Source organism: Acanthaster planci, linkage group LG02 (assembly GCF_054643075.1).
Source record: "Acanthaster planci isolate LZ-2023a linkage group LG02, COTS_SCS, whole genome shotgun sequence".
Lineage (NCBI taxonomy): Eukaryota > Metazoa > Echinodermata > Asteroidea > Valvatida > Acanthasteridae > Acanthaster > Acanthaster planci.
In genome coordinates this window covers 19,499,619-19,515,477 of record NC_141778.1, presented here as the reverse complement: position 1 = coordinate 19,515,477, position 15,859 = coordinate 19,499,619, and the positions used below count along the sequence as shown (strand labels likewise).

The 15,859-nt window shown below is 39.3% G+C and overlaps 1 long non-coding RNA gene across 1 annotated transcript; it reads right to left on the bottom strand.

Moving 5' to 3' along the window:
* Nucleotides 1-6,542: 6,542 nt before the first annotated feature.
* Nucleotides 6,543-15,150, bottom strand: LOC147799989 (uncharacterized). The gene is made up of 3 exons (XR_015424550.1): nt 15,020-15,150; nt 12,699-12,792; nt 6,543-12,276 (listed from the first exon to the last, which is right to left on the bottom strand). It is a non-coding gene; the product is annotated as an uncharacterized LOC147799989 (long non-coding RNA).
* Between the last annotated feature and the right edge of the window lie 709 nt (nt 15,151-15,859).

The window sequence follows — 15,859 nt, the reverse complement described above, 5'->3', positions numbered from 1 at the left end:
CAGACTATCATTGGGTTTGAGATTTGTCAGAAAATGTTTCTAAATGTCACAGATGCTAATGTACAAATTGCATCACAGATTACTTCATGACTTTGATTTTGTCCCTCTCAAGACTGCGGTAACCAAATGACAAAGTCCATTTTTCCATGTTGAAAGGAGAGCTGAGTGTTGTAGTTTTTGAAATGTTGATTTCGATGGAGCAGGTCACAGCTTTGCTGAAGTTTTTAAGGTTGTTTGAAACTTTAACTGTACTACATTTTGCTGGACACTGAAAATGAATACAGATGTACGTGTATGTGTTTAAGATAAAACCAGGCACATGCCCAAGAAAGTTGAAATGCTTAATAGTAGCATGGCTTTATTCAAATCCAATTCCTCAAAACTGGTGTTTTACAGGTTCTTTTTTTTTTTCAGAGCAAGATGAAAAGGAGATATTGCCTTTTTGCCCATCAAAGACTTTTTCGGTAAAAAGTATTCAAACCTTTGGAAATGAGGCAGTACAAAAAAAATGTAAAGACAACAAAGGGTTTCATGTGAGATTCCTGTTTGCCAACACTGTGATCAGAATTTTACAAGAAGAGATGTTTTTTGGATATGTGCCTGGCTTTTTATCATGATGCATTTTTTAGTGGTATATAAATTGAAGTGAAGTGTTGTTTAGGCTAAAGTGACTTTGAAATGACCTATATATGTAATAAATGTTATGTATAGTCTACAGCGGCACATTGTGATATACAGGATATGGCGGATCAGAATCGCACAGCAGACAAAATGTTGACTAATGAGAGCTGGGCTTTGGGTAATATGTGTTATACTATTCTGTCTGTAATGGCATTCATTACTGCCTTGCATTTGAAACTGCTTTTTATGGGCAAAACACTTATAAAATGCTTGCCCGGGCCACAGTTTGTACATTTGTTAGAACTGATGATTTGAAGATTTCAGTGTCTGCCATCATGAGGTGTTTTTTTTTTAATATTCTAACCCCCTCCAAAAAATGAGTCGTTACAGCAGATGCTAGCTTCAATAACTACAGTAGTTTCTAATCGGGTTTTGCCCTTGAAGCTGTTGTTTACCATTGGTGAGACATTTTATTTCTATCTTTATATCATAAGATGCTGGTTTTTTTGGGGACAACACATCTGATTTCTCAATGTTCTGAAAATCACGTTTCAATTTGTTGAAATTATACTCGTGTAATTTCTGTCTAGGGCCCGGACAGATTTTGCATGGCAGTATTCCCAAACATTTTGTCATTGCGAATTTTTTCTCTGAACAAGTAACCGATGGTAGGCAATGTGTCCAATACTGATGGAGATTTCAATCTCCTAAATGCTGAAATGTACTAGTGCGTTGTTCATGTTGTTCATGATGTGCCACTGTAGACTCCTTTTTTTTCTTTGTTCGAAATAAAATGTCAGTGTTGAGTGGTTTGCTTTTTTTTCTGTGGGATCTGCTGTCCAAAGCAGTTGCAACTTCACAGTTAACTATTTCTTTCTGAATCAAGTTGGCATTGTATGAATATTTTTCTGGAGATAGTTATGATGTTTACCCTTTTATTGCTACATTAATAACTTACGGATGAGTAAGATGAAGCTTTTGGAAAACATTGTCAAACTAGACAGCATAGCTTCATCCTGGAAGCTTTTTAGACTTAATTGCACTGCAGCGGGACTTTTGCAAAGTAGTCATTATGCAAATAGTGCTTTTCATAGTGCGGAAAATGTGAAATGGACAGCAGGTCTTCTGTCTTGAAAATCCATGTTGGTGTTTCCAGGCTAAGCCCCAATGAACACACTGCATCAAAATACACAAACATTTGAGAACTGTTTTCCATATGTGCTTGAATTACATTAAACTTTGATTTCTTAAAAAGCTCCTTCAAAACTAACAAAAAAGTTAAATTTGGATGCATTGTGCTCGTAAATATCAATTACTAAATGCATAACCAAAGTGGGATGTAGAGTGGTTGGAGCTGTTACTAGATGAACAAAAAAGACTTGGAAATTAAACAGATCTGTACTATGAATAGAGTGGGTTGGACCAAATCTGTTTTTATTGCATTGAGTTTAATTAAAAAAGTTTTTCAAAAGTGATGCAATTCAGATGGTGTACATGTACTCTGATGATTTAATGACCTTTGACCTGACCTTTGAACTATGACCTGACCCTTCAACTTTGACATGACCTTTGAACTATGACCCGACCTTTCAACTTTGACCTGACCTTTGACCTTTCAACTTTGACCTGACCTTTGAACTTTGACCTCTAAGGGCAGCCAAAAAAAAAGCCCAATGCATGCAGGCCCCCCCTGCTGCACACCCAAGTGGTGTGTCCCCGCCCTACAGACACCTTCAGACCAAGGAGTACCCCGAACTATCTGCACCAACTAGTGATCGCTTTTTCTTCACGTGCACACATTTCCCCACTCTTGAAGTCCAAGCATTCATGAATGACTTCAGTTAACTCCAACAGGATAAGGATCACTTGAACTCTTACCATCGGCATTGCTTTTCTATCAAAGTAGGGCATCTTGGTTGTTTTTACTCTGTGTTGCTATGGATACCAGTGATCTCTCCATTACTCCCAAGAATTGCTCATTAAAGAGAACCCTCCCACACGGGCTACTCGTCATGATCTTTGCACCCGACAATTCCAGAGCCAGAAGTTACACTCTGTCTGAACCAACTAGATAAAGCGTTTAACACACCCCAACATTTTGTAAGCTTTCTCAGACATTTGACAGGTTACAAATTTGTAGGGCAATTACCACAGTCCTTATCCATGTAAATAACTTCCATGACAACTCCAATAAACCGACAACTACACATACTGTGTAAACCATGTTCCTTTTTTCAAAAAAGAAGTCTGTATATACAGAACTCCACTATTTTTTACGTGTGGACATCAGTTAGCTTACAGACAACTGATTCCTTCTACAGGGATGGGTTTCAGTCAAAAAAATCTACATGTACCATGAATATGTGCAAAATGAGTCCTTGTGAAAGGATTCATTGGCCCAAAAACCCTCACTTTCTGTCATGCGACACTTGTCATCACAAATACGACATATTTGACCTTTTTAGCTGCACACTTTTCCAGGACGGTCTCTCAAAAACAAATCGCATGCTTTTACTATTCACAAAAAGGAAATGAATCGAGGAAAGTACCACTTGCTTCCAACTTGTAATATTCCTAAATGAGAAGCCTTTTCTTTTCCGCCATAAGTTGCTTAATTTCGAGAAACATTTCTGTAAGTACTTTTAAGAGATGTATGGTAAAATTCAAAGGTGATGTGCCATCATCAATCTTTGTTTCAAGACATATGCAGAGTATTCACTCAGGATTACGCAGCGTTCTGATGTGTTCCTGCTTTGCTTATGTCTATTGGTCTCTTTTTTATCTGCTTTTCATTTTCTACAACCAATAAACGTAGATTTTACACCAAGGCCAAACTCAATGTTATTTTGAAAGATTCTCCATCAACAGGAAGTTTGAACAGTTACTTCGCAGATGCACAACATTTACATTTTGATCGCATAACTTTTTATGCTTTTTTTTTCTTACAGAGAATCCAAGTCGGACATGTCCGAGCAAACCATACTGCCTCACTGCCAGATAAACTGTGTGCAGTGACAGCATTTAGGCTCGGGGGAGGGGGCATATTTGCCATTTTGAGACAGTGCCCATGTAGGAAGAAAAGGATGACAAAGATCAGGACTATGTTTTAACCCTCGCCAGCAAAGTTGTCTTTTCTTCTTTCTTTTCTTCCTAAATCAGTTAATATTTTCAACAAATTCTTTTCATCCAAGGCACGGCTCCCCATTTCGGGCTATGCCACTGTGGATGCGGCAGCTACCTACCCCTCAGCATCCTCAGAAGCTGTGGCGTCGTGACGACACAGGGATTCTACCAGTCCTGCTCCTGCAACGGCACCCATGGTTAAGCTTAATTGGAGTTTTCATCAATTCAATGCACTGTACAATTGGTTATACATCCTCACTCCTATCAACCCAAAGATAGTGTGTCTTCTAACATGGCAACGTTTGGGGTACACATACACTGCATGTCTACATAACAAATGGATTGTGCATGTGTATAGCTCACATGCAAAGCTGAGGCAGGCCACAAGAAAAGCTGCATTTTTTCAAAGAGCTCTCATTTTAAAGCAGTGTCACTCATATAGAGATACACGTAAGGACAAAACCCCATTTCGTGTATGCAAGTAATGCATCTGACCATTGCAGAATACACACAGTACAGATATCATATGTTCACAAGCAAATCCCTTTTTTAATGGCATATTGGCCTCAGTGTCAGCTTTGTTAAAACCTGTGCCACTGCTTCTAGTGCAACACTCTTTTCCCATGTTGGGTGAATTATCTTTGAGGAGACGCTTGGATCTGGCGATAAGTCCTTGAATTAGGAGTACATTAGATTACAATAAAAATTGAAAACAGGCCAGAAATAGTGTCAGAACCATTGATGTAATCCTGTTTGATGCTCCTCTGAGATTTGTGTGCATTTTTGGGAAATGGTTCAAACAGTTCTTCTTGAGTTACATTTTTGTAATGTTCACTGTTCATTCAAACTATTGAATGCCACATTAATGTGCTAATATAGCCCCCCTTTTTTTATCTATTATTTGTTGGTCAACAACTGTTTCAATGCACATTTTCTGGAAATAAGAGCATACATGTACATCCCTTTTAGCATGTACTTTTTAATAAGAGAGTGTCCCAAATAGTTGATAATGCTCAATATTCGAATCGCTTCATGCAAACTACCATCTAACAAATTTTTCTAACTGTCCACACTGCAAATATGGGTGACATATTTACGCAACATAGTTCAGTTTACCTACATTGCAAATCTGATGTCTGATCTGATTGAGCAGATTTTCTTGGAGCCTGCCTCAGCATCAGGCACTCGACATTAAATGACCTTTGACCTTGAATTTGTTACAAATGTGGGCCCCTTTGATACAAAAAAGCATAATTGTGTCCTTCGGTAAAGTATTAGATGTATAAAGCTGACAGTCTTTATTTCTCAGTGAGAAATATTGTTGTGACTCGGGACTGTTTATAGTTTAGCTCTGAAACTTCAATCGTTAAATTGAGTGTAACAACTATACCCTGAAGAACAAAATCGACTGGGATGGAAAGTACTAAAGTTTTGCTCTCAAAACATTAGCAGCATTAACAGAAAATTGACTAATTGTAACTGGTACGACAATCACGTTCTGTACTCTGAGCCCTTTTTGTGGGTGTCAGGGTGCAAGCATGTTGACAACATGCCCTATTGTAGTTCAAATAGGTAATAACTTTTCCTTCCCTTCATTTGGAATAAATTTACTTTCGTGCATCAAAAAATGCGACAAATTTAACAATTGTAACATTTTGTTCAGAAACGACAACATAACTTGGGCATCAAGAGATACGACGTAATGACCTTAATCTATCATAACAGTTGTTCATACTTTTATTTCAATTGCAATTCCTAGATTCAGTCATGCTCGTCCAACCAATTGGGTTGATACAATCCAGTTTGGAAGCTAAACGTACACAGTATTCAGTACCAGTGCATTCTGAATGTCATTGTGGTATCAAAATAGAGGCCCACTTCTTTTACCTTTGACATCTGACCAAAATCAATTCAGTGAGGTACATATAGAAGCAGATGCAACATTACACAGAATGTTGCATAGAAAGATTACAAGAGGGTGGTACCCTATGTAATATCTAGAGTGACAGAAATCAAGATTTGGCGCCTACACCACTTTTGAATGGTACATTCAAGTAGTGGGTGCATAGCGCTGCACTAGATTGTTCAATAGCATTAATCACATGCAAGTGCCACAGTACACCTGCGTGTACATGTACATTTGCAACCATTGCCTGAGCAAGTTTGGTATTTTGTCTACTGCATCACTAAAAAAAATGCATGGAGCTGGTTAGTCTTCAGTCTTTGGCAATACAAGTGCAACAGGTCCCAAACGTTCTCCACAAAAGATGATACAAAGTGCATGTAGAGAGTCTTGTCTTCTTCTTTTTTTTTTCACAAAGCCTCACTGAAGTCAGTGATACTTTTGGTGATGACGGTTTACCATCAAAATGCACTGCTCTTCTTCCTTCCCTTTGCAGAAGTTTAGTCATGAAGTTGACTGACAATTTGAACAACACGGTACACAGTTCATCTATGCCTCTAAAATTAAAATGAATGGAGTTGACCGTGATGCCACAAGATACCTGAAGGGTTTTTATACTTCTTATCAATGAAATGCAGGAACAAGCTCTGTCCTGACTCTTTCTCAAACAAAATTCAATTTGGATCATCTGCATGTGGACTACAGTTTTTTCACACAATCACACTTTGAAGATTTGGCATTTAGGTGAAGAACTGTTTGGGACGTGTTGCACATTACTGGAAAGACCAGAACAAATGTTGGGCCTAGTAAGCTAAGCTATTTATGGACCTGAAAGATGACTCAAGACTTAAACAACGCATTACAGTTGAGGTAGGATGATACCAAATGACAAGATCTTGTGAATCTGCTGGCATATAAGGTTTGCCTTGCTTTACCCGTGACATGACCATCACAGAATCTGTGACTAGTCATTTCACTTCTGCTGCACAGCAAGGAATAGATGCATGTAGGTATCGTACAGATACTGTAACGATATGTGGCATCCAGTGGGGTAAATGTGCCCCAGATGAAAACAGCACTTTATCGTGCCACCACACTGTGCTGCATTCAAGCGCTCCCTGGAACTCAGACAGAGGTGGGATTTTTACCCACTGATGTGCCTTGTATCATTTGATGTGATGCCTTTCTTTATAACTGATGGCACCTAGTCACAGGCTGTTTCTCTCTGTCCAGACAATCAAATTTGTCTTTACACGCAGCAGTCACAAACATTACGACATCTGATGACTTTTGCCGTAGGTTTCTAAAGGTTTGGAAACATGGCCTAGAGATATTAAGTTTTCGGTAGCATCTTCAAGAGTGACACGTTCATTGAATCAACAGTTCTCAAGTGTTGCTACATCTTTCTTTGAAATCCAACAATTTTCACTGTCAATTACTTCTTCGCAGTGCAGGTCAATTTTCAGGTACTCTCTTCCTAAGGGCCCATTTACACTGACAAGTGGTGAAGGAATTCCACAGTTATAAATATTGCACATACTGGTTTCCTCTAAGACTGTTCATTCAAGTGCATGTACAAACTTCAGCGATTTTTCAAATTTCATCCACTGAGACTGCGTGTTCTGACTGATCAGTGGCTTGATTAGGTACATGAATGAGCGTGCCCTGACTGTGCATTCAACTCTTCCTTTGATGGCACCAAGGGCGTGGTTGAAACCTTCCTGTTGACACCTGTCAGTGTAAATGGGCCCTCATCACACAGTATTGCCAAAGACTGAAGACTACATGCACAGAGCCATTGGATCTTATTACACAGACATACAGGCAGTATGACTCCTAGCCATGAGACACACAATTTGGGACTTTGGGTTCAATGGGCAAGATGTGAGGATGTACAACCTTGTCAATCAGTGCACGAATTGATCCTTCAAACTCCAATTAAGCTTACCATGGATGCCTTTAGGCAGGACTGGCTCCCCGTGTCTGACACCACAGCTTCTTGTCAGGATGCAGAGGGCATCTTGTCCACCGCATCCATCATCTGGCAAGGAGGCAGTATGGTTTCCGAATCTCTGCACAACTTCTCCTTGTAAATTCAAGAGTTTGGCCTTTCACAGAACTTTGTTTCCTTTTACCTGTTTTAATTCTCCGAAACATATTTTGGTGTCATTAGATTTTCAAAGTTGAGCTACACATTTCATTTTTAATACAGATAGATGTTGGCACAACGACTTTTAAAAGTTGATTTATTACAATGGATATAACTAAATAACAGCAGTGGCAATCTTGAAACTGGACTCAGATTCAACTGCCTATTTTCCTTACTGCTGATTTCACTTCAAATGAATTTTTGCTTCAACTTTTATTCTTTCACAAAACGAAAAGATAGATACAATTTCTTTGAGACTGAATTCAAATCTTTTTGAATGGTTTGCAATAGCTTCTCAATCAGGAATCAGTTTTGGCTTTGTTGTGATTAAACCAGAGTGTCTCACGTGTAGCAGGACTATTTTACAATTTCGGCTCTGAGATTAGGAATGGAGCTTTTTGTTTTTCAGTTTTTACAAGAATGTTTGTCTTGCGAGTTAGTGTACAAAAGGCAAAAAGCAGAAGGGTTGGTTTAAATGATCTCATTTTCAGTGGCATGGCTCAAAGGATGAATCATGCAGATTTTTTGGCTAGGAATATAAACCGTCCACACCTTTTTCATTTCATTACAGTTTTGATGACTGTGTCTTCTCTGTCCTTTTGAGGTCAGGTTTGCCTTGGAACATGGTAACACAATACAATGTAGATCAATTTAGGAGTTGCACAAGGAAGTTATCAACACAAACAGGAGTTACGACAATTGTCCCAAAATTCACAACACTGAGAAACATCAGAGATAACTCACAAAAAGTTAGCATGGCTAAACATCTCCTCTGTCTGGTTCAAAACACGATGCAACTGTAGACATCTGAAGTTGTGGGTGTCGGATCAAGAGTAGGTGTAAGAGTTATCCCTCAATTCGCAACCCTAAGAGTGCAGGATGGATTCATTGGTTGCCATGGTAACACATCGTACAAGCAGCCTCGATGCCAGCTCCTTTGAAGGAAAGCAAGCCAACTGTAAGAGCACAAGTGATCCTTACCTATTGTAGTCAACTGAGGTATCCATGATCGCCCAGACAACAAGAAGCAGGAAGAAGGCGCACACACAAAGAACAGCCAACCACCAGCCGATGACAGACAGCAGGGGCGACTCACCAGGCCTGTCGGTGCCTGCAGGGCGGGGAACACCACCCGGGCGTGCAGCAGGGGGGACCTGCATGCATTGGGCTTCGAGTGATTTTAGGATGGAATGCCTGTAGGTGAAACATGAAGTTATAGATTGTTATACATTGTTACATGTATTGGGTTGTTTATGATGGCATAAATCGTACAATCAGCACCAGAGATAGAGACACGCAATCATATCTTTGGCAGCGATTAATTGGGGAGAGTAGTTAAGATTTGGCATTCCCCATGATGCACCTGAGCCAGTTTCCTCCAAAGAAAAATGTACATGTACTTGAATGTTACAAATTGGTGCCAAAAGATCTATCAGGAATACACATACATTTACTGACAACTTTAATTTGGAATTCTGAAGAAATTTCTGGTATTGAGTGACTTTTTTCTCAAAAATGGCAATTAAGAGTCAGACTAAATGGATGTTTTTATGTTTGAGGTACATGCTGGTGCTGATTATACGAGACAAGCGTAATATGTTGGGCACAAGATCGGTCAGGTAAAAGGAGACTATCAGATGCACCACTTGGGAAATTAACATAAAATACTTTTGTGTAATTAACAGTAATCTGTGAAGAGCGTAAACGAAGACATACATTTTTGTTTTGATATCAGAGCAGGTAACTCAAAAATTGCACATTTCACACTGAGACAATTCAATAAGTAATGAATACCCTAAAGAAGATGCTTTTCAAACTCTCCTCCCTCCAAAAAGATAGAAATCTGAATCAGTAGAAATGAAAAACGACAACATTTGTAAGTCTTCCTAATTGCAAGCACGTGTACAATTTGCAAATTCGATAATGCTCCCTGTTTCAATATTTGTTGAATGACATAGCTTGACAAAAAGTTGTCTTTCTGTTTGGTTGTATGCCATATTTCATACTAGAAGTGGATTTTCACAGTTTTGTCATATTCTCAGGAATTCATACTCCCTCATGTATAATTTCAACTCCTTTTTTTTGTACCTTTAGTTAAGGCAAGGAAAGTGCAAAATAAAACAACTGTTGTTTCTATCTGTATTGGATGCACCAAAAATTAATTCAAGAAAGAGAAATCCTTCGCCAAAAATTAGCTTCAGTGACCAATGACCAATCTTGTACCCAACAGAAGTACATGTATTACCATACAGGCATTGTTAAATCACTTCCAATTATCTTTAGCTCAACATAACTGGCTCCCACAAAAACATTTGGATCGATGCTCAAGAATATCAGCAAGCACTAAATGTTCCAAGGATTCTATAGCATTGTGTAAATTTCTTGGATTGAGATGTTTTCCAAAAATATTCTTTGATGAAAGTTAGAATGAAGAAAGTCTGAGTGGTGCAGCCATGATTTTGGTCCGATTTTGGTTGATAAATGAAATGAAATATGTAAAAAAGACTCCTGATAATTCGTTCCAGAAGGGATCACAATTTTTGTGCTGGTAGGAAACATGCAAACCCAAAGCAAACATCTCCTGAATGAACAAGCTTACTTTTGTGAGAGCCAAGTTATCTTGATGATGACTCAATAATAAAGTATGAATTGGACAACACCTTCAGGCAGTCAACATCAGAACTCCAATTTTGATCGACACCAACAGAAACTTCTCCATTTTTCCCAAGTGATTCAGAGAGTGATGTCCACGACGTATTTTACGGAAAGGGATAAAGACATGAAGCCAATGTTGGATTCCGATACAAGAAAGAACGAAAGAAAAACATTGAAAGTCTTCAAGGAAATTGTTGACTGCCTTTCAGGTGAATGTCTTTCCATCTCAAGCTGTGTCTAATACTCCACCTCTCCTGCCCTTGGCTGCCCTGAAATTTGGTAACCATTTTCTGATTTTAAATTCTTTTTGATCGGAAGAAGTCTGCCAGACAGTCTATATTTAGTTCTGATTAACTGTGAGGTACATGTAGCAGTTTGTCTCAGTTCATGATTACATAGGGATCATTAACTAGGAAAGAATAAATGCAAAGGCTTTGGCCAGTTTGTAAGGATCATCCTTCAAGCACTTGGCTTAGAGTAGGCCTATCGAAGGATGATTTCTGTCAACCAAGAAAATCTTCAGTGATCCTAAAGACACTCAAGACAGGAGAGGTCAAGTGCTCTTTGACATATTCTAAGAGTTCAAGTTCCATGCTGTGTTTGAGTGTCCATGGCAGTATGTGCCTCAAATTGCCAAGAGTCAGTTCATTTATGGCATTCATGTCATCACATCCCAGTAGGCTGTGGCAGCAGACATCCCTAGCATCTCCTTAGCAACTGTTGCATCTCCCAAACACACTTTGTTCCTTCCTTGGAGCACGTCATGGTTCAGATCAACCATCAAATCAATGTCTCAAAGGGCTTATCGGCAAACTTGGTCCTTTTCAATCCGGCTTGGAATATGTCATGGTCATGGCTAGACGGCAGCCGCGGGGAACAGTGAATCTAACATGGGCTTCTGACAGACGAGATGTGTTCAAAGCTGAGCTCATCTGCACAGTCACTTAGACCTGGGAGACCTGTAGAAACCACTCAGTATATCCCGTGAGAGTTAACATCAGACAAACTGTGCAACAAAAGGCTTATGCGGGGATGCTCCTTTACTTGCTGGATAGGTCTCAAGGTCTCAGGGAGTGCGTGCCTCTCCATCTTGCTCAATCTCAGACATGAAGGGGTTGATCTAAGGCTGACATTGCATTCTTCCCCTTAGTGTTGATGGCTCTTGCATAATTCAATTTGGTAGATGCATGATGATAGAGACATCACAAGGCAAGCCGAATCAGGAACATACATGAATGCACAAACAAGCACGTGTCACAGCATTCATTTTGAAGCTGAAACTCCTGTGAGTTACTGGCATCAATTAACAGTACACCAAACTTGACAGAATAGGATCTGCCTATGCAAATCAAGTTGATTCCTTTATCATGTCCACTTCTGAGTGTCCTGCCACTGGCAGCAAAACAGGGATGGTCCATCAGTACTGCAGGCAACAAATGACTGTTTCCTGTTGGCAAACTTGTAGGACAAGTAGGACAAAGGGTCTGAATGTCTGCCCTATTTAGTTTGCTTCAAAATGTGCATGTTCATACTATTCAATGTCCAAACTGTGGAGTGGCAGTCGATGCTGGGTGCAGAAACAAAGTGTCCATAATCCACAATGGTAAATCAGTAGTGGTAGTCAGGGACCTGTAGTCACATCAAGCAACTGTCATGCATATCTCTTTAGTCAGGTGACATTTTGGGCCAAGAGTGACCTTCAGCAACTTGTAGCGACCTCAGGCAACTGGTTGCGTTGGGCTGCAGTGACTCCACCAGTGTCTCTGAAGAATTCCTTCTTGAATGTTGATACAGGTACATGTCCGTCAACACTGTGGCAAGAGTTCTGTGTAGGTATAAATATGAAAGCAATGAGAATATGAACAACAAATGAAAAATAATTAACGAAAGCTGTCTGCTACCCTGAATAGACGTATTACCCGCGTGGTGCAAGTATTTGGTGCCCCGATTTACAGCTTTTAAGTACAATTGTACTATACCAGGATTGCTGTATTAAAGGTGCAGCTTGTTTGATTGATAGACCGTAACCCAAAGGAAACCTCCTTAGATATCACAATACTATTAGGCACAATTCATTGGGTGTTTGAACAGTTGGAATTCATTTTTTTGCGGCATAAAAGCTCACTGAGCTGAAAGTTGAGTTTACATGAAAAGAAACACTAAACAGATTTTGACTGCTTATTGGAAAACAATGATGTAACAAGTAGAAACATTCATGTGGGATAACAAAATGGCTGTGAATCTCACCTTGCAAAGCTGGTTCTGTGACACTGATCAACTGTGCATTACAGAGACACTTGCACATCATGGCTATTTTTCCATTCTAGCACTGAGTAGGTGTCTGTGTGATTTGTGGAAAAAGAAGTAGAATCGTATTTTTCACTTTTGTACATACATGTATACCATTGAGAGAGAGCAAGGAAAGCTGTCACTTGGTGTGAAGGAAGAATTACGACTCTTTCTAATGGGTTCACATTCAAATCACCTGGATCAGCAGGCAGGAGTTTTACTAGACCCCCCACAATGAACTGAAACAACATGCACCATCTTGTCCACAGGCCAAGAAAACAGTGTACATTGCATTGCTAGACACAAGTGCATATTGATAAGATGACTTTGAAGTGCAAGTTTGTGATTAACACATGCGTTCTTTTTGCTTTGTAAAAAAGATGGCACATACATGTACATGTGGTCCTACATGTACATGTACAACCTTGAAACCGTTAACTGCACGTACATCCATGCTTCACATTGGGAAGATTTTGCTTCAATTAGGGTTAATTAATATCCCCATCTACATGAACAATTCCAAGTCACTACTCCTTGCGACTTGGAACTATTGTTATTTACATGGAGTCATAACACTGTGTTTTTAATCGAGCCTTTGAGGTAAATGATTCGGTGACGCAAATTCCGCTTTTTCAATCAAATCTTCCCCAAGAGAGAAACCATGAGGTATTTACAGCTCTTGAAAATACTGTAACAGAGGTTTCAGACCATGAAACCAATTCTTTTTTTGAAAAATCTTAGATTTTTATTCACTAACCTCTCGTTTCTAACTGACAACGATTGCACTGTTTGTGTTCATCCAACTGCACATGTATTGGGCCAATAGCCAGCTAGGCTTGCTCTGCATGTCAGTCTCACCATCTTCTGTCACAGCCAGTGTTCCAGCTGGGATCATTTTAGTGCTGGGTGCAGTTTTGGATTGCGAAGCACAGTGAGCGTAGCTCTCGCGGCTCATAGCCAGACTGGAATTGTGCCCTCTATTGATACTGCTATTTGGCTGGTCTTGAGCCAAGACTATGAACATGTGTTCGCTGCTTCAGAGGAGGCTACATTATATCCCATACATGTAATTTCACATCTTACGGGTCTTGTAACAATGCTTGCTACCGGCAGACGTTCTCAATGCTTTTTGATCCTTGAAATACCATCAAATTGATACATATTCAGTAATATTTCAGGTCATTTTTTGAAAATCTGAGCTGGGCAGCACAGCCAATTTGAACTCGAAAGCCAGGAGAAAATTCACAGTACCAGGTGGTACCACCCGGTGCCGCCTTCCGCAGCTAGAACACTGGTCACAATTGCACAGTGTAGTGCATATCACATGTCCTGATGGTACATGTATTACCTTACAAGTCAACAACAAGGACCGCCATGCATTGAAAACAAGATGCCACCCCCCCCATGGCTGGACCAACATGGGGAGACACATGCGCAATATAATAAACACAAACAGTCTGATTGATCATTGGGTGGAAATGAGAAATCGGTGGGTAACAAATTCAGATTAAAAAAAAAAATGGTCTCATGGTCTGAAACCTTTATTACACCATTTTCAAGAGTTTAGGTAGCTCGTGGTTGCTGTGAGGGGAAAATTTGATTGAAAAAGCTGAATTTGTTTCACCAGATCATTTACCTCAAAGGCTCTCTTAAATAAACACATCACATACATGTAGTGTAATGACCACATGTAAACAACAATGGCTCCATGTTACACTGAGCAGTGCTTAAGGTTCTTCAAGTAACCCTCACCAGAACTGGTCAGGAACACCAAAGTTTTTGACAGTAACTATCCAGTTGTATTCAGAACTTTATAAATGCTTGGCACAATCTGTCATTCCAAGATTTATTTCAGTAAAACTCGTGACAAATTGTGCAGAAAGTTACTCTTTCGTTCACCGTACTGTCAGACAGTCATGACAGTGCCTAAGACAGAAAAACGGATCTTTCTTCCCCTGTATTGCATGAAGGTTTCCTGATAAAAGTCTTAAAATTAAAGGTGATCCCAAACATTTATATAATTCTGCAAGCAACTGGTTAGTCTTTTCTGACCTTGTATTCTTTTCTTCGTGAAACTAAGTCCAGATAGCCTAGACAAGGAGGATTCCTTTCTTAGTGGTCCAGTTATCATGCGAGGCGCAAAATAATAGCGCAGCCCAATCAGCAGACGGGATCGACGGACCACGTGCATAACGTGCCCCGTCCGAAAACTGGCCCACAACAAGATTCACACGAAACTAAAAGAATATCAGACGACTCAAGGAAAATTTAAAACATACCTTGACGTTCTATCAGTTGTCCTGCTGGAGTGCTGTATAAACCGTGATTGAAAAGATTCAACAAGGGCAGCAAAAGTTTGAAAATACTAAGAAAAATCTTAGGCAACACGCACCCGTGCATTTCTTTTAAAAATGGCGGAAAATGGAGGTTTGTTTGTTTGTTCATGTTGAAATTGCGCAAATCCACAAAGCCAGAATATGTACTCCACTAATGCAACAGTGGATTAACGTACGAAACAAACGTAGTTTTTTTTTTTGAAAAAATAAAATATAAACCCAAGGGACGTAAATCGCATACTCTTTATGACATTTTAATCTTGAGCTTATCAAAGTTTTAAACTGGCTTAAAGCAAACGGGTTGTCTCTTAATATTAAAAAGACTAACTACTGTACATGCTGTTCAGTAAAAAGCAGCGTCATGAACTACCAAAAATCCTTATAGACGCACAAATTGATAAAACTGGTTGTATATTGAACAGAACCTCTTATGGAAAAAAATTTATAATATTTGCAACACTATTTTAAAAAATATACGAGTTATATGTAAATTCGAACATCTTTTCCCTCGGGGTGTATATTATTTAAACTTTACAATATTTTAATTGTACTGTATTTATCATATGGGATATTAGCCTGGGGTAATTGTGGGGTTAGTTTAACCAGTAGAATACTTAAACTGCAAAAATAAAAAGTTTTATGAATGATCCACTCTGCCACTTACCTTGGACATAGCAGTCCTCTCTTTTGTAAAACTCTCAAAGTAAATGATATATATTCCCTTCAGCTTGGGATCCTCATGCACTCAGTTAAACAATGAACAATCACCTAAATCCATCAAAA